This window comes from Pelophylax lessonae, assembly GCF_965119305.1.
Source record: "Pelophylax lessonae genome assembly, chromosome: 1".
In the NCBI taxonomy this organism is placed as follows: Eukaryota; Metazoa; Chordata; class Amphibia; order Anura; family Ranidae; genus Pelophylax; species Pelophylax lessonae.
Window position 1 is genome coordinate 745053663 of NC_138768.1, and position 13345 is coordinate 745067007.

Consider the following 13345-nt stretch of genomic DNA (forward strand, 5'->3'; position numbering starts at 1 on the left):
TCTCCATTGTTGTTGCTTACATGGCTTTACTTTTTCTTGTCGAGTACGTCCTATTTTCGAGATTCTACTTTGCAGTGTTCTTGTCCAGTTCTACCTGGTGTTACCTTGTGTTCTCCAGTGTGGTCACTTAATTTACTGTTACTAGTTGTTTCAACTCCTTTGAAATCGCAAACACTGATGTTCCACATGCTATTCCCTTGGATCATGGTCAGGTTTTCCTAAAAAGGACAAAGGTCTTTATATTTAAGCTTAGCCAGAAAAAAAACTACTGCATAAAGTCTTATGTAAATGAGCATGTTGAACATCATGGGAAATCCTTTTTTTGACTTGCTTGGTCCCTCTTTTTGACCTTTAAAAAAAACCTCACTCAAACTACTTTTCCATTACTGTTGACTTGTGGGGGGGGTTAGAAGCCAATTTTGTTCTTGTTTTGGATAGACTAGGGAAGGGTTAAAGTTTTTTTTTTTTTTTTTTTCCTTTTTTAAAATTTTTTTTTTATTTTAACTCTTCAAATGATGTTTGTCATGGTACATTTTCTGAGTAGCGGAGTTCAGTAAAATCTTTCATATGAAACCAATTGTTACATTTTCACCTACAAAGCTCACTTGGAACAATATTTTATTTTGTTCTAAATCCCCAAATGTGAAAAACATCACAGAAACCACTAACACCATTATTTATGTTCACGTATTTCTCTGTAAAGATTTTCACCGTCATTCATTTCAAAATACCTTAAAGACTTTTGCCACATAAATTGTTTGAGAATTCATCATGCTATGGAAAGAAAGTCTTTAAACTCTACATATGTTTTGTGCCTCAGTCCTAAATTGTATTTTTTATTAAAACAAGATAGGGACTTGTAAAATCACTGTGAGAACCTCCCTTTATCTGTTGGCAAGACAGATTGTATCTAAAGACACTAAAATACCTCAGCTTTTCATTAGAATTGTTGCTTTTCCTATCCAATATAGTGCATGTGTTTACACGCATATTTGTGTAAAAATTAACCTAGCTATAATCCAATCAAACATTGATTTTTTTATTTTTATTTTTTACTAAATACTAGTTTTATGATATGTATGTACCTCTGTGTACAGGTTCACTAAAAACAATGGGCTGCAATACAGATCGAATAGGGAAAAAACCCTAAACATTTTAAAATGTGGCGTTTTTGTGTAAGAGCCCTTAAAGAATAAATAATAAATAAAGCTTGTTTGGCTGTACTTCTCCTATGGATCACAGGAGTGCAGTTCGTTTTGCACTGTTGTGACCCGTTTTCAGCAGAGAATGGGCTGAAGTCTGCTCTCTGCTGACGTCACAGTAGTCGGTTCAGGCTCCACGTCATCACGACCACGGAGTTGGGATCCTCCAGATCCCTGGACTGACATCCGGCTCAGCCTCTCAGCAAGCTGACTTACAGGCAGCAGCTCTCTGCTCAAGGAGCTGTGAGACCTGAGGCATTGGAGGTGCTCTGTTCTCAGTGTAAATGCGACGGGGGACAGATGCAGCATCCACCTAGGTAAATTGAAATCTAAAAAATAACACTAACCCATACTTCTCTTTTAAGGTCATCTTCCAGAAGATTCTTGTGTCCAGCCATCTTGTATATGACAGACTTGTTTTAGAACCCACTGACACAGGGATGGGGAGTTGCCAGCAGTGGCGGCCGGAGTGTTGGGGGCGCAGGGGCGCCGCCCCCCCCATCCATGCGTCCAGCCCCCTAATCTGCATGCAGGGCGCCGGACGCATGGAGCTTAATGGGGATTTTTTTTTTTTTACATCACCTGATTAGAGCCAGAGGCTCTAATAGGGCGATGCAAAGGGTGGGCTCGGGGCGCAGAGCAGTGCGTCCCGAGCCCACCCATTGTGTGACAATAGCGAATAAAAATTCGCTATTGCCACACTGATCCTCCTCCTGGCTAATCAGGAAGCGCGCCCGATACGCACTTCCTGATTGGCTGCAAGGCAAACCCCATGCCATTGGCCGAGGAGGAGGCGGGAGCGGGAGGACTGCAGGAGACGCGCCGGGGGACAGAGTGAGGAGAAGCCGCCGCCGCTGGGACTGAAGAGAAGCCGCCGCCAGGTAAGTGCATTGGTCTCGAGGGGGGGGAAGCCCACACTGCATTGAAGGGGGCACGCACGCTGGTCTCTGCACTATGGGGGCATGCTGTGGCGCTCTGCATTTATTGGGGGCATGCTGTGGCACTCTGCATTGATGGGGCATGCTGTGGCACTCTGCATTGATGGGGGCATGCTGTGGCACTCTGCATTGATTGGGGGGCAAGCTGTGGCACTCTGCATTGATTGGGGGGCATGTTGTGGCATTCTGCATTGATTGGGGGGCATGCTGTGGCACTCTGCATTGATTGGGGGGCATGCTGTGGCACTCTGCATTGATTGGGGACATGCTGTGGCACTCTGCATTGATTGGGGGGCATGCTGTGGCACTCTGCATTGATTTGAGGGCACGCTGTGGCATTCTGCATTGATTGGGGGCATGCTGTGGCACTCTGCATTGATTGGGGGCATGCTGTGGCACTCTGCATTGATTGGGGGGCATGCTGTGGCACTCTGCATTGAATGGGGGGCATGCTGTGGCACTCTGCATTGATTGGGGGGAACGCTGTGGCACTCTGCATTGATTGGGGGGAACGCTGTGGCACTCTGCATTGATTTGGGGGCACGCTGTGGCACTCTGCATTGATTTGGGGGCACGCTGTGGCACTCTGCATTGATTGGGGGGCACGCTGTGGCACTCTGCATTGATTGGGGGGCATGCTGTGGCATTCTGCATTGATGGGGGCATGCTGTGGCATTCTGCATTGATGGGGGCATGCTGTGGCACTCTGCATTGATGGGGGCATGCTGTGGCACTCTACATTGATTGGGGGGCATGCTGTGGCACTCTGCATTGATTGGGGGCAAGCTGTGGCGTTCTGCATTGATTGGGGGGCATGCTGTGGTGCTCTGCATTGATTGGGGGCACGCTGTGGCGCTCTGCATTGATTGGGGGCACGCTGTGGCACTCTGCATTGATTGGGGGCACGCTTGTCACTCATTTTTCTGTTTGCGCCCCCCCAAAAATTTTGAGCACCAGCCGCCACTAGTTGCCAGTATGGGAAATCCGTGCATAAGGTACTGCCAGGTCATAAGAAATTGACTGTTCGATGTGTCATCACAGATCCCATTTTCAAATAACAGCTCTGAATCTCGCCTAGCATTTAAGAAATGATGGTCCCATTCGTAGACTATTTTATTTAGCCTGTAAAAGAAAAGATGCCTATTCTTGTCTGTTCTGAAGCCCCTCTGGTCCGATCACATGATTGGGTTCCAGCAGTGGCTACAGTGTAGAGGAAGGACAGCTGACAACGGATGCTCCGTAGTAAGCCTATGGGTGACCTCATCGCCCCAGCTCGGCATATGTTGTCACTGCTTCACTTAAGCCGGCACTGGGACCCCAATCATGTGACTGGACCAGAGCGGCTTCAGAATCGGTGAGTATAGACATCTTTTCTTTTCTCTTACGTCCTCCGACAGTCGCCGCCCACTCACAAGTCTTCACCAATGGGTATTAACCTTTGCTCCGCAGGAGTAGCTAGGCACAAGATTTGTTAATAAAAGCTTTTAGCATAGACACACCCCTAGGGGCTGTCCCCTTAGTCAATACCTCCCTGCACCAGCATTCCCAACTCAGTTTTGATTTTGCCTAGCTTAGGAGTAGCAGGCTTTCCTGTGCTGGGGCTTCAGTCTCAGCCTTCTACCCTTTTTTGATTTTATTTCAAGTGTTTTCTCTTTACTTTACTAGCTGTTATTTTGCAGCTCTTAGTTAGGGATCTTCGGATGAAGATGCATCGTGCGGAGCTGGGTCTCGGACTGGCTGCCCTGGATCCCAGGGCTGAGGGCCAGATGGATCCCCAGCCTGCAATCGAGTGTTCAGCTACGGTTCGCCCTGGCGCCATGAACGACCCATCCCTGCTCGCTGCAGGGATGCTGCCTGTGAGGTGGCTACCTCACTGGACGCCATTCTGCGGTCTTGTGCTGCGGTCCGCTGCGTCCCGGCTGCGACTCTCCCTGTCATGAAGGATAGCGGTTTGTTCGCTTGGAGACGGCTCCCCACGCCATCCGGTACGGTAAGCACCTTCTGTGTGGGGACTATCTGTGTGGGGTGTCAGTCTGTGGCTGTGTGTACCCCCATGTCTGTGTAAAGTGCGGGCTCCCTGACAGATCCCTGTATGGGCTGATCTGGCCACTGTGGTGGCATCCTTAGTATCTCAGATGCAAGTGCTGATGGCTGAACGATCTGTGAAGAGGGCCAGGTTATCCATTTCCTCTGATTCAGAGGGCGATGTGGCTGGCGTGCCCTTCTCAGGGTCTCGCTCATCTCTGGACCTTATGGGGTCTGAGGGGGAGGCGGAGGTGGAAGGGGTTGATACTTCTCCCCCTGGCTCGCCTGAAGAGCTTGCACTCATGGATGAGCTGATCGCCTCCATCAAGGATACACTGCACCTGGAGGATGAGCCCACTCCTCCTGCTAGGGTGTCCTCTTTTGGGACGCACAGAACTCGCAAATCAGCGCAGGTTTTTCCCTGCCCTGCAGAGTTTCATCATACTGTTAATGAGCAGTGGCGCAATTTAAAGAAGCCCTTTACAGTGCCAAATAAGTTTAATCTGCTTTATCCATTTGCGCCTTCCACCGACGAGCGTTGGTGTGTGGCACCCCAGGTGGATCACGCTGTAGCCGTTTTGAACAAAGCTACTCTGGTTCCTACTGAGGATACTTCGGTTTTCCGGGATCCTACGGACAGGAGGTTGGAGTCTCTTGCCCGCCATGCATATATGGTTGCTGGCTCTATGCTCAAACCTATTTTTGCTTCGGTTATGGCGGCCCAGGCGGTGGCCGATTGGACGAAGGTGCTCAGGCGCACCCTGGTAGCTGATTCGGCTCCGCCAACCACGCTGGCTATGGTGGATCAGATCCATCAGGGAGTCATGTACTTGTGTGATGCTGACTTGAATTTAGCTCCTTTGGCTGCACGCCTGTCTAGTGTGGCAGTGCTCAACCGTCGCCTGATATGGCTGAAAAGTTGGTCTGCCGACCAATCTTCTCGCAAAACGTTGGCGGATTTTCCCTACGCGGGATCTCGCCTTTTCGGCGATGCGTTGGATAATCTGGTGAAAGGTGTTACTGGGGGCAAGAGTACTCTCTTACCCCAGAATCCCAAGCACAAGTCCTTCCGTGGCAAGCGGAACTCCTCGTTCAGGCCCTCTCAGGGGTCCTTTCGTGCCTTTCGGTCGCAATCCAAGGGCAAGCCCTTCAAAGGCCAAGGCTCCCAGAAGAAGCCGTGGGCGGGTAAGCAGAAATCCGGTCAAGCCGGTTCTGCAACCCATGCCAATTCCGCCTGAAGGGATGCCCTCACCCGCTTCAGGGGTGGGGGGACGTTTGCGCGGTTTCCTCCAACCTTGGCTGGTCCGCATTCAGGACAGATGGGTTCAGGAAATCGTTCGATCAGGTTAAAAGATCGAATTTCTTTCTCGGCCGGCAGGCAGATTTTTTCCCTCAAATCTTCAACTGTCTCCGGAGCGCTTGCAGGATCTGCACCTGGCGGTGCGGGACCTGCGGGCCCAGGGGGTGGTGGTTCCGGTGCCTCATCGGGACAGATTTCGGGGGTTTTACTCCAATCTGTTCACTGTGCCCAGAAAGGAGGGCAAGGTGCGTCCGATTCTGGAGTTGAAAGCTCTGAACCGCTTTGTGCGGGTTCGGAAGTTCCGCATGGAATCCCTGCGCTCAGTGGTGGCCGCCCTGAGTCCGGGGGAGTTCATGGCCTCCATCGATCTGAAGGATGCGTACCTACACATCCCTATTTTCGAGGGTCACCAAAGGTACCTTCGATTCGCCATTGCAGAGGACCACTACCAATTCGTGGCGTTACCTTTCGGTCTCGCTTCGGCTCCGCAGGTTTTTACCAAGGTGCTGGCGCCGGTCCTGGCCCTGTTGCGAGCACAGGGCATTGCTGTCTTGGGGTATCTGGACGATCTCCTGATAAGGTCGAATGCCAGCCAGAGCCTGTTGACAGACCTGTCCACCACGGTGCAGACACTGCAAGAGTTCGGTTGGACCATAAACATTCCGAAGTCGACTCTGTGCCCTTCGGTTCGCCTTCCCTATCTGGGGATGGTTCTGGACTCTGTCCAGGCGAAGGTTTTCCTACCGGAGGACAAGCTCCGGACGCTTCAGGACGAGGTCAGGTCCCTCAGGGACAACGACAGCTCGTCTCTCCGGACATGCATGGGGTGTCTGGGGTTGATGGTCTCGGCCTTCGAGGCGATCCCCTTTGCCCAGTTTCACACGCGGGGTCTCCAGGCGGAGATTCTTGCCAAGTGGGACGGGTGACCGCAGTCCCTGGATCTGCGGGTCTCTCTGAGCCACCGCACCAGAGGGAATCTTCTGTGGTGGCTCCAGTCCCGGGCGGTGTCGGGGGGCAAGTCTTTAAGTCCATTGTTGTGGACGGTGGTCACCACGGATGCCAGCCTGTCGGGCTGGGGTGGTGTCCTGGGCGTTCTGTCCGCCCAGGGAACTTGGTCGGAGGAGGAGTCCTCCCTTCCGATCAACATTCTGGAATTGCAAGCGATAAAGCTTTGCCTTCTGCGATGGTCGGAACGGCTTCAGGGCCGTCCAGTTCGGGTTCAGACGGACAATGCCACCGCGGTGGCTTACATCAACCATCAAGGGGGCACCAGGAGTGCCCGAGCGGCTCGGGAAGTGGCCGTCATTCTGTCTTGGGCCGAGACGCACGTCCCGGCGATAACGGCAGTTGACATTCCAGGGGTGGAGAACTGGCAGGCGGATTATCTGAGTTGCCAAACCCTGGACCAGGGGGAATGGTCCCTTCACCCGGATGTCTTCCAGATGTTGTGCGCGAAGTGGGGTTCACCGGATGTGGACCTGTTCTCGTCTCGTCTAAACAACAAGGTGGAAAGGTTCGTGGCAAGAACGCGCGATCCTCGGGCGGACGCCTTGGACGCGTTAGTGGCGCCTTGGCATCAGTATCGTCTGATGTATGCCTTTCCCCCGATTCAGCTGCTGTCCAGGCTCCTTCGCAGGTTAGCCTCGGAACCGCATATGGTAATTGTGGTGGCACCGGACTGGCCTCGCCGGTCTTGGTACGCAGACCTCGTCAATCTGGCAGTCGACACTCCGTGGCGCTTGCCGCTTCGGGAAGACCTTCTGTCTCAAGGGCCGATATTCCATCCTGCTTTACAGTCGCTGGCTTTAACGGCCTGGCTGTTGAAAGCCAGGTCCTGAAGGATAGGGGTCTCTCCCCTGAGGTCATCCCCACTTTGATCAAGGCTAGGAAAGCCTCTTCGGGGAAGATTTACTACCGTACTTGGAAAGCATACTTTGCCTGGTGTGAGTCCAGGGGGTATTCCCCTCGCTCATACTCGGTGTCGAGAGTGTTGGCTTTCCTCCAAACTGGAGTGGACCAGCGTTTGGCGCTGGCCACGATTAAGGGCCAGGTTTCTGCGCTGGCCATTCTTTTTCAGCGCCCTGTGGCGTCAAATTCGTTGATTCGCACCTTTGTTCCAGGGGTGCGCCATTTGGCCCCTCCTCGGAGGGAGCCTTTGCCTCCGTGGGACTTGAACCTAGTTCTGTCCGTGTTGCAACATGCTCCCTTTGAAAAGATCAGGGAAATCTCGTTGCCTCTGTTGTCCAAAAAGGTGGCCTTTTTGGTGGCGATCACTTCGGCTCGCAGGGTGTCGGAGCTGGCGGCCTTGTCCTGCAGCTCTCCCTACTTGGTGCTTCACAAGGATAAGGTGGTCTTGCGACCTATTCCATCCTTTCTTCCGAAAGTGGTCTCGGATTTTCACCTTAATGAAGACATTGTCTTGCCTTCGCTCTGCGCGAAGCCAAAGCATCCGAAGGAGGTTGCCTTGCATTCCTTGGATGTTGTCCGGGCGATCAGGGTTTACCTGTCGTCCACTAAATCTTTTTCGCAAGTTGGATTCCCTCTTTGTCCTTCCTGAGGGACCTCGGAAGGGCATGGCGGCGTCGGCTGCGACAATCGCCAAATGGATCAGACAAACCATTGAGCAGGCCTATGCTTTGAAGGGGAAGGTTCCACCCTTCCCTGTGAAGGCGCACTCTACCAGGTCCTTGAGTACGTCTTGGGCTTTCTGGCATCAGGCTTCTGTGGCCCAGGTGTGTAAGGCGGCGACTTGGTCGTCCATTCACACCTTCTCAAAGTTTTATAAGGTGGATGTTCAGGCATCGGCCGATGCCTCCTTTGGCCGTAAAGTTCTCAGTGCGACAGTGCCTTAGGGACCCTTGTTTTTGGGTCCTTGGCTGTTGGGGTGTTTTACCCCTGGGTTACTTGTTTTCCTGGGTTGTTGCTCCTGTTGAGCATGTTTTCCTGTTGCCCAGTTGGTTCTCTTACTATGGTAAGGTTCCTTTCTCTGATGTGGGTACTGCATTGCTTGATATGCGGCTGCGTCTCCCACCCCTCATGTCTACACTGCTTTGGGACATCCCATTGGTGAAGACTTGTGAGTGGGCGGCGACTGTCGGAGGACGTAAGAGAAAACGGAATTTTTGTAAAATCTTACCGTAAAATTCCTTTCTGTGAGTCCTCCGACAGTCGCCGCCCCCGTCCCTCTTTTGGGGTTTTTGTGTACTCATACTGCTATGCTACCAAACTGAGTTGGGAATGCTGGTGCAGGGAGGTATTGACTAAGGGGACAGCCCCTAGGGGTGTGTCTATGCTAAAAGCTTTTGTTATTAACAAATCTTGTGCCTAGCTACTCCTGCGGAGCAAAGGTCAATACCCATTGGTGAAGACTTGTGAGTGGGCGGCGACTGTCGGAGGACTCAGAGAAAGGAATTTTACGGTAAGATTTTACAAAAATTCCGTTTTATGGGGTAGATAAAATGAATCCTAGAAATGGGTTGGAGTAGATTTAGGCCTAGTTAGAATTTGCCAGGAACTCCACTTTAACTTGGTTGGCAAATTAGTCCTAACGTTATGGTCAAGCTATGCACACATATGGACACACATGTTTTGGTGGACACCTATTATTCAATGACATTTGGTTATTAAAGAATTGTATCTATTCCGCTCAAATACATGCCAAATCATTTTTATTACTTTAGCTGAATACAGATACGGAATTTTACAAATATATTGTTACAAGGTAGAAAACATTTGTTATTCAGATATAAAATAACTTTTATAGCCGATTCTGCTAAGATCATTACTGAAGGGTAATGACAGCTTGAATAAATGTTAAAGTGAGTATGTTCCTCTGAGTAAACCTCCCAGTTAAAAACCAACTGTGGAAGCCTGAGAAAATGTTCAGCCCTGAATCCCCGTGTAAGGAAATGTATTGTCATTAGGAAATTAGTGGGTTTTATAGATGGATCAGTCACCTGCAATTAGTCTGCTTCCACTGGCATGAATAAAATAGCACGTTGCTGGTAATTTGGTGGGTTTCAGCAGTATAACTGTGGGATTGACGATGTTGCTGATAGCCAGACATGAGCTGTTTTTCTTGGCTGCCTGAAGGTGTTTTTCTGCCCTTTGGGGCTTTGTGGAAGAGTTGTTTTTTGACCCAAGTTTCATATTGCATAACTCCCTAGTATGTCTCTGCCTCTAGCTGTAGCTGCTGACTAGAAGGTCTGCAAACATTTACAGAGCTTAGTGTCTTTCCTTTGACTTTTCACATGGTGTAATTTGATGGTAGCAGGCAGATTTCCTGTGGAAGGAAGCTTACTGAACCGTAGATAGGAGATTCTATTATTGTAATCGCTTGTAGACTACATTTCCATCTGTTTTGGCACCTTATGAATGTATGGTTTTTCTATCAATTTAACAGTAGGCTGCTAATATAGAACATATGATTAATTTAAATCTACATTCTACTGAAGTTTTTTCATATAAAAGCCTTATTGTAGCTTTCTCAAATGTTTATGTTGCAGTCTTCTACCACTAACAATTAAGAGCCCATTCAGACTAGCGCGACACGACTTTGGGGGGGGGCGACCTGTGAGGTCGCGTGCACCGCGACTTCGGCGCGACTTGCAGATACTTCACATAATGGAAGTCTATGCAAGTCGCCTCCAGGTCGCCCCAAAGTAGTACAGGACCCTTTTTCTAAGTCGGAGCGACTTGTGTCGCTCCTATTAGAACGGGTCCTGTGCTAATCAATGGACCGCGACCGAGCGCGACTTGTCAGGCTGACAAGTCGCGCTAATGTGAATGGGCTCTTAATGTTTATTTTGCAGTCTCATACGTATGGCCATTTCATTTATGGGACAGTCTGTGGTTTACAGTCTGACACAATCACCCAGAACCATCAAATAGACCTTATGATGCCTGTGAAGTAAAACATGCTGTACATATGCAAGAAGTACATGGTTCTGTAAGCTGTCTATGTGTCCAGACCCCTTTCATATGTTGAAAGTAACCCCATAAAGATATGCCTGTTGATTGTTGGATTTTTTACAATTACATGTTAATGTGAGGTAATGCCAAGTATAATGCCAAGTATATAGCTAGAGGGCTAACTTGTACAGACCTTTTTGCCATAAATAATGAGGCCAGTTTCATTCAGCTTTCTGAGCAGTAAACCCTTGACTGGACAGACATTTGGCCAATAGACTACTTTGTTCCTGAGGCTTATTTACCAAAAGCAAATGACAAATTTAGAGGCTTTATTTTTCAACATCTGCTTTCAATTGGATGAGTTATTGTGACCGTCATGGTTTCCATCCCTTGTATCCTTGCTTGCCAGCCAACTGTATTCTCTCCTTTTTTTTTTTTTTCTTTTTCTTTTTTCTTTTTTTTTTGATTTTTTTTTCTTTTCTTTTTTTTTATTCCTCAGTACTACTCAATACATTTTTATTGACTTTTTTTCTCTACAGCAATGTTTAACGGCCATTTAGATAGTCAGAACAATTAGTTATTTTAGATCATAGAGCTGGAACATGCACAGCCTTAGAAAACTCTTTCCTGCTCGATCATCTAATGAAGCAGGTGACAGCCAGCCTTAATGGCTGGTCATTGGGGATGAGGATCCAACAGCTGAGTTCAGTATAGATTATTCACATCAATAGATGGATGGAATTGATTCATGGAGCTCTGTTGAGTGCTCTCTTTTTGGGGGGGCACCGATGAAATTATTGATGACGTTTTCAACTCTTTTACCGATGTACTAAAACTAAAAATGTTTGTGTTTAAACTGAGGCAGTCAGTTAGTTTTTCTGCTACTCTCAGAAGAGTTCAATGCCAAGGCTATATCCCAGAAACATCAGTAAAGCCTTGTTCTGTTGTTTAGGATGGGACCCAACTTTGTAAGTGTTTGGGAGGTTCTTACTGTTACTTTTTAGATATAGAGCAGGTAGGGTGAGAAGGTGATGCTTCATTTTGAGCTCAGGTCTTTAAAGCGGAGTTCCGGGCACAAAATCAATATTTTTTTCTTTGTGCCCCTCCGCTAGTTAGACATCACCTGAAAAGGAATTGGATAGTTAGGTTTTTTTTTTTTGTTTACTCACCTTGTAAATGAAGATCGTAAATACTCACCTCAGAGTACTTCCTCCCTCAGCGCCGCGGCTCACCCGTCACTTCCTCCTTCGCAATGATTCCTGGGAGCTGAACGTCATCGCTCCCAGGAATCAATGTGACAGCACCGGCCCCGCTCGTCACTTCCGGGCGACGCCGCATTCTGCTGGCTAAACAGCTTCTGGGCATGCCCAGAAGCTGTGGAGGAATGCGGCGCCGCACCGGAAGTGATGAGAGGGGCCGGTGCAGGCGCATTCTGGGACAAGAAGACGCGGAAGAAGACACAGAAGAGGACCGCGCCGGCTTCAGCTGCCCACAAGAGAGATGGAAACGCTGTGGAAGAAATTTTATAAGTAAGTATTTCTTCTAAAAGGGAAGTGCGAACCGGGACAGATCAGAGGCTAGCCATTGTGGAATGTGCTAGCCCTGACTGTCCCGGGGGTATGTTCAGTGAAAAATGACTTCTGTGCCCGGAACTTTGCTTTAAGCAGTATTAAACCTAAAAGGAAACATTTATTATTTTTCAGCTTACCAATTCTTAGATGTGATGGCTGTATTCGTTTTTTTAGGCTTTCTTTGTTCTATTTTCTTCTGGAAATCCAGCAAACAAGTATGTTTTTTACAAGCTCAAGCTCTCAAGCAGAATGTATTAGGCTCAAACCACTTAACACTAGCAGGGGTAATTAAAATGAACAGCTTTTTTTTTTTTTTTTATTCATGCACCCTTTATCCCAAAAGGAAAAATCTGTTTGCTGTAGCAATTGATTATAAAGTGTGAGCTGGAGTTTGGGTTCAATTTGTCAGTGTATCTAAGTCTACTAATGCATTTAACACTATACCCCCGGCCCCCCTCCCAAAACTGACAATGCTGCTGCCTGCTGTGCCTCCTGTCCTCATTCCTCCAGAGTTGTCTTGCTAATACAGTAGGTGTGATACTGGCAAGATCAGGTGAAAACAGAGGGAAAAGAGCCAAAGAAATTAAAACTGATGCAACCCTCATAATAATTGGTAAGCTTTAGTTAGATAGTGAGGTTGAAAAGAGATATCAGTCCATCCAGTTCAACCTAGTGTGTGTGCATGCGTGGTCTTTAAGGTGCCCATCTAAAATTTTTTTGAAACTATCGATGCTCCCCTCTGATACCACTGCTTGTGGAAGAGAATTCCACATCCCCACTGCTCTGACAGTAAAGAACCCCCTACGTATTTTAAGGTTAAACCGTTTTCCCTCTAGTTTTAGTGAGTGGCCACGTGTCTTATTGTATTCCCTTTCTCTGAAATGTTTGTTCCTTATGCTAGGGTCACCAGTACAGTATTTGTACATTGAGCTGCATCTCCACACCCACCAGGCATTGTACCTACTAATCTAATCTAATGGGGATTTTGAAATGTAACTTTGTCCTGTGTAGCTGTGTTCTAGCTTCCTGACTCTGTGTCTCGCACTCAGGTACTTTACAACACTCTGGAACTCACACACTGGTACTTTACAACAATCGGGCACCCACGCTTGGGCCCTCACACTCAGGTACTCACACTCAGGTAATCAGGCACTCACGCTCAGGTATTCACGCTCGGGCACTCACGCTCAGGCACTCAGGTACTCACACTACACCCTCAGTCAGTCAGTCTAGTCACAGTCTCAGTCTTTACCTAATCTGTGTCTCTGTGCTCCTGCACAGCCGCCCCTGTAACTTGACACTGGCACTGACACTTGTAGGCCAACGGTGAATCCTCCTCCCTCAGTCCATCTGTCAGTCTCCTACCCATCTCCCGCTCCTATATTGTCACTTACCTGC

The 13345-nt window shown here is 48.7% G+C and overlaps 1 protein-coding gene across 2 annotated transcripts in view; it reads left to right on the top strand.

Annotated features, from left to right (window-relative positions):
- NFXL1 (nuclear transcription factor, X-box binding like 1) overlaps nt 1–13345 on the top strand; it is a 212374-nt gene that overhangs the window by 160617 nt on the left and 38412 nt on the right. The window lies entirely within an intron of this gene.